Here is a 6,996-nt window from a genome sequence, read left to right as displayed (position 1 = left end):
GATAATAATAATATATGCAGTGACCCTACTTACCAACCACCACAGACCGCAACAGGTTAAAGTATGCACACAAGCCAAACACACTAATATATTACAAACCGTTCAAATCCCAACTATTTCAAACTCAAACTGAGTATTAAACATTATTACAAACTTTTACAAACTTAAATTATCCCAAAAGAAGCCTACTAGCTCAGCTTTCTCAACCTAAACCCCTAGCTCTCGCGCTGGACTGGGGATCCTCGCTACCAACTGGTTCCTTTTTAACTGGAAAGAATATAAACAACATCGCACAAATGAGCTACCTAGCTCAGCAAGTCACAATGACAAAACTGAGAATAATGATCATCAGGTGAATATGATTATGATATCAAGTGAACATTGGATTATGATTTAGAATTGGATATTATACTTTTAATTTAAAAACCAAGGTTAGGCTGCTGATCAGTCACGCACTAACCCCGAGCAAGGCACACAACATTGCTCTAACTACTGGATCCAAGGCACACATTGGCCTAATTTGACCATTATATGGTCTGACCACGAATCTGGTCCACAATTTTATAAAAACAATCCAATTCTAACATAATAACAGAATATGCAATAATAAACAATAACCGAAATCATTAACAACAATAAATGTTTAACAATGAAAGGGTTTCAATCCTTGTAAGGATTAATAAGGCAATTTAAAAGCTTGGATGCTGGGTAATGAAAGAATTGGATAACAAAGGAATCAACATTTCAGGGTTTCAAAGATTTGGGCTTTCAATGCATAGGATACAATGATTGAATGTACAAGTAATTCAGTTCAGTGTTTGGGATTTTGTTTGCATGTATTTGTGGAGTAGTATCGTATACTTGAGGTTCGTGTTTGGGTATACAACAATCAATGGTCTAGAAAGAATAAGGTTCATGGCTCAAGAACAATAACTGGAATCAGAGTTTAGGTTTCAGTGCTTCAAAGTACTTACAATATCAACAAGACTATCACATATTACAATATTTCGAGAAAGTTCAGAATACTTGCCTGATATTAGCTTACTACACTGCACTCGCTTCCAATCACAAGCGTCTTACTCCTCAACTATCTGTTTCCCTTTCCTACGTCTTGCCTCTTCTGCTCACATATCATAAGCATCTATCAATAATTTACTCATGGAATTCTATTCAACACATACTTCTATCTACCCTTCATTTTACCCAAATCCGATTAACGGATTGAAAGTTATGCAATAATCAAGTAAACACAGAATATATAGATCGATAGTCAATTAACAAGTCACATATAGCATATAATACATCACGTAATCAATGATATATCATTTATAAAGAAGTCTCGGGTCATAAATAGGCTTTCTGGTATTTAAAATGATTTTTAAAACATTTTTCGGAATTAAAACGGGTCGTTGGATCAATTTCAGGTTAATAAACAGGGTTCGGTTGGCCAATTCTGGCTCCGAAATAATTTTAGAATAATTATCGAGCCTTGGAAATAATTTAGAATAATATTTTAAAGCTCGAAACTATTTTTCAGAATTTTTAAATCATTTTTAAATAATTAAATCTAATTAAATAATTAATTAAAATCAATTAATGATTAATTAAATCAATTAATCAATTAATTTTCGAATTAATTGACCAATTAATCAATTAGAAATTAACTGAAATTAATTAACTAATTAATTTAGATTTATTTGTGAATTAAAAATAATTTTCAGAATTAAAATAATAATTTTTAGAATTTTCAGAAATTAAAAACGAATTTTTATAATAAAAATAAATAGGAAATATGATTTTTAAACATTTTTAAAACAGAAATACAATTTTTGCAAAGTTTGGAAACTATAGGGACCAAACTGCATCGTTTTCAAAACTATAGGTACTAAACTGTAATTTTCCAGGGGGGTCGCCGGAAAACAGTCGGGGATGGCCGGAGAACACGTTCCCGGCGTCCTCACCCCACCAAACCTCCATATCACATCTACAGGTTACCAGGAACACAACCATGCAATCAAAACAACCTAACAATCCCTGAGTTGGCCGGAATTTGGCCGCGAAATTTTCCAGTTTCCGGCGAACATCGGAAAACTTCAAAACACAACTCCCTTCTCTACAGACCTCGTTGGTTCATGAAACTTATACGACTAGATTGCAAATTTCACAGAGAACACAACCCACTATAACACAACATCAATCTATCACAGAATAAGAAACCCCCAAATTTCAATTAAGAACATTCATACGGGTTATAAACCCTAATTTTAAAATTCTAAAATCAAACTCAAATTTGAACATGTTATTGAACTCCAAATCAGACGTATGACTTATGAAAATCATCAGGAAAACAAGCTCTACAACATGCAATCATCAAATCATACAAACAATCATCCGAACAAAAATTCATATTTTTAATAAAATAAATTCGAAAATAAATAAATTTTTAGAAAAATAACCTTGATTTCTGCAGGTGTATGGATTACAGAATCTGGTAGAGCTCTTCAAGACCTTCAGATTGGTTACTCGAGCTTTCCAAACCGAATTCAATAACACCTCCAAATGCTTGTTTGATTCTTAGAACAAATTTAGGAAATTAGGGTTTTTCTCTGAAAATTACATAATTATCTGTCTGCAATTGATTTTGATACGAAATAAAATACGGTAAAAGGTTATTTATAATTACGGAAAATTAGTATCCCGTTGGATCATTCCGGATATAAAACGGTATGTTTATTTGTAAAAACTGATCCAAACGGTATCGGTTTTCGGGATAATTATCCAAATCAGTACAATTTGTACTGCGGTCTTGGTCTCAGCGCCTGGTTACACGTATTACGAAGTGATAATTGTGATAGTTTAATAAAAAGCTCCCGTTTATCGAAAATACGGGTTTTATTGATTTACCGAAACGAATATTTTATCGAAAATGTTGCGCCGGGACCCACGCAGGACAAACCGTACGCCGGATCGAAAAAGTCAAAACAGGGAAACTGCTCGGAATATTACAATTAGGTTAGGAAGGAGTTCTCGAAAGAGTTTCGGGTTCCAAAAACGTAACAACGGTTGACGTCAGTTGGTTCCCGTTTTTATAAAATAGATTTTAATTACCCGGAAAAAGATTTTAGAAATTTCAGATGATTCTTATAAATCCATAAACCAACATAAAAATAATTAGGAAGATATGACAATTATCTATATTTTATTTTGGACATATAAAAATTAAAATACTCAATTAATATCATTTTTGAATAACCAAGTACAGATAACACTTTAACAATTAACTCACAGAATAGATACTGAACACACATAATAATTATATAATAGCAAAAATAATTACACGATATATCTCGGATATTACATCCTTCCCCCTTAAAAGGATTCTGTCCTCAGATTCTCCTAAGAAAACAAATGAGGCTATTTTTCTCTCATATCACTTTCTAAATCCCAGGTTGACTCTTCAACCTTTGGGTTTCTCCATAATACTCTTACTAACTTTACCACTTTATTTCTCAATACTTTCTCTCTCTCTCTCTCTCTCTCTCTCTCTCTTCTAGAACTTCTACCGGGCTCTCTATATATGACAAATCTGCTTGAAGCTCTATTGGCTCATATTCTATTACATGCCTGGAGTCTGGATTATATTTCTTAAGCATTGATATGTGAAAAACATTGTGAATGTGCTCCATATGCGGAGGTAACGCCAATTCGTAAGCTACTTTGCCAATACACTTTAGGATTTCAAAAGGTCCAACATATCTTGGGTTTAGCTTCCCTTTCTTCCCAAACCTCGTTAGTCCTTTCCACGGTGATACTTTCAATAATACCAAGCTTCCTTCTTCAAATTCCATGTCTTTTCTTGACTGGTCTGCATATTTCCTTTGACGATCTTGTGCGGCTATTAATCTTTTCTGGATAATTTCAACAACTTTCTTTGTCTGCTGTACCAATTCGGGTCCGAGTATTTTGCGTTCTCCTACTTCGTCCCAATATATTGGAGATCTACATTTGCGTCCATAAAGGGCTTCATAAGGTGGCATCCCAATGCTGGCGTGATAACTGTTGTTATAAGCAAACTCTACCAGGGGTAAATGCTCGTCCCAACTTCCTTTGAAATCAATAGCACAAACACGTAGCATATCCTCGATTGTCTGGATCGTTCTTTCACTTTGGCCATCCGTTTGGGGGTGATAGGCCGTACTCATATTCAATCTTGTTCCCAAACATTCTTGAAAACTCTTCCAGAATCTTGAATTAAACCTTGGATCTCTATCAGATACGATAGACACTGGAACTCCATGACGAACTACGATCTCTTTCAAGTACATATGAACTAACTTGTCGAGCGAAATTTTTTCATTTATAGGCAGAAAATGAGCTGACTTGGTAAGTCTATCTACTATAACCCAAATGGTATCATGATTAGTCCTTGTCCTTGGTAATCCAACTATGAAATCCATGGTAATATGTTCCCACTTCCACTCTGGAATCTCCAATGGCTGTAGTAATCCGCTTGGTCTCTGATGCTCTGCTTTAACTCTCTGACAGGTATAACATTTGCTAACCCATTCCGCAATTTCCCTCTTCATATCTGGCTACCAATAATTCTTCTTTAAATCTCTGTATATTTTGGTACTCCCTGGATGGATGGAATATCTTGAACTATGTGCCTCTTGTAAAATTTCATTTTTCAGCTCCGTTACTGGTGGAATCCAAATTCTTGAAGAAAACTTAAGAATACCTTGATCATCTTGTTGCGTGCATAATTCCTCACCTACCAAACTATTTATATCTTGATCCATTACCTCTTTCTGGCATTTCTTTGTTTTCTCCAATAACTCCGGTTGGAAAATCATACTGTACACTTTTGCTTCCTCAGGCTTGTAAATTCTAATCTCCAATTCCAATTTTTGAAATTCTTTATATATCTCTTCAGGTACGGATAACACATTTAACCTTTCCTTCCGACTTAACGCATCTGCTACGACGTTCGCCTTACCGGGATGATAATTAATCGAGCAATCATAATCCTTGATCAATTCTAACCATCTCCTTTGTCTCATATTAAGTTCCTTCTGGGTAAATATATATTTCAAACTTTTATGATTCGTGAAAATCTCACACTTTTCTCCATACAAATAATGTCTCCAAATCTTCAAAGCGAAAACTATAGATGCCAACTCCAAATCATGAGTAGGGTACTTCTGTTCGTGTGGTTTCAATTGCCTTGACGCATACGCAATCACCTTGTCGTGCTGCATAAGAACACATCATAATCCTTTGTAAGAAGCATCGCTATAAATTACGAAATTCCCTTGATCGTCTGGAAGTGACAAAACAGGTGCCGTGATTAATCTCCGCTTCAATTCCTGAAAACTTTCTTCGCACTTGTCATTCCATATAAACTTTTCATTCTTTCGTGTAAGCTTTGTCAATGGTGTTGCAATTCTTGAGAAATTCTGAACGAATCGTCGATAATATCCTGCCAATCCCAAGAAACTTCTTACCTCAGTGGGTGTTCTCGGTCTTTCCCAATTCGTAATTGCCTCGATCTTTGCCGGGTCCACTTTGATCCCTTCATTACTGACTATGTGTCCTAAGAACTGAACTTCCTGTAGCCAAACTCACACTTTGACAATTTAGCATATAACTTCTTTTTCCTTAAAATCTCCAAAGTTGTCCTTAAATGTTCCGCATGATCCTCCTCCGTCTTTGAATAGATCAAAATATCGTCTATAAATACTATAACGAACTTGTCCAAATATTCCTTGAAAATTCTGTTCATCAGGTCCATAAACGCTGCTGGGGCGTTGGTCAATCCAAAAGACATTACTAAAAATTCATAATGCCCATACCTTGTTCTGAAAGCTATCTTTGGTATATCTTCTGGTTTGATCTTCAGTTGATGATATCCCGATCTTAAATCGATTTTGGAGAAATACTTGGCTCCCTTCAATTGGTCAAACAAATTATCAATTCTGGGTAACGTATACTTATTCTTGATTGTCAACTTGTTGAGCTCCCTATAGTCGATGCACAGTCTCGTGCTTTCATCCTTCTTCTTAACAAATACTACCGGTGCACCCTACGGGGATACGCTGGGTCTGATTACTCCTTTCTCTAACAGCTCTTGTAATTGCTTTGCTAACTCTTTCATCTCAACGGGCGCCATTCTATACGGGGCCTTGGATACTGGTTCGGTTCCAGGTGCTAAGTCGATTGCAAATTCAATTTCTCTATCTGGAGGAAGTCCTGGTAATTTGTCGGGAAACACGTCTGGAAATTCCTTCACAACTGGAATATCTTCAAGTTTTGCTGGCTCCTGACTTCTGTCGATCACATATGCTACGAAATGCTCACATCCTTGTCGTAGTAACTTCTTGGCTTGAATCATCATTAAGAACTTCTTTACCTGCTTCTGTCCCTTGAATGTTACTATTCTTTCGTCTGGCGTTTTCACCATTACTTTCTTATTTCGACAATCTATCTGAGCATCATGCTTAGATAACCAATCCATCCCTAATATAACGTCAAATTCTCCTAACTTAAACGGTATCAAATCTACACAAAACTTACTACCAGAAATCTCAATCTCACAATTTCCACAAACTTGGTTAACAGTTACACGTTCTTGATTTTCTAATTCCACAGTCATTATTTCATTTAAATACCCAACTAGACAATTTAACTTACTAACAAAATCTTGTGAAACAAATGATTGAGTTGCTCCCGAATCTATTAACACTTTGGCACATAAAGAATTTACATTAAGCGTACCTGCCACGACATCCGTATCCTGGATCGCATCCTTCACCGACATGTCAAAAACTCTAGCCCTCGGAGTCTCATTCACTGTTGGGGTAGATCCCATAATCCTTAATGCATTACTGACTGGGGCTGGTGTCTTGCAATCCCTGGCCATATGTCCTGGCTTTCCACAGTTAAAGCATGTAAATCCAATGGCTGGAACCTTCACTGCTGGATTTCAGATAGGTTGAT

Source organism: Apium graveolens, chromosome 3, assembly GCF_009905375.1.
Source record: "Apium graveolens cultivar Ventura chromosome 3, ASM990537v1, whole genome shotgun sequence".
NCBI lineage: Eukaryota > Viridiplantae > Streptophyta > Magnoliopsida > Apiales > Apiaceae > Apium > Apium graveolens.
This window is presented reverse-complemented; position numbering follows the sequence as displayed.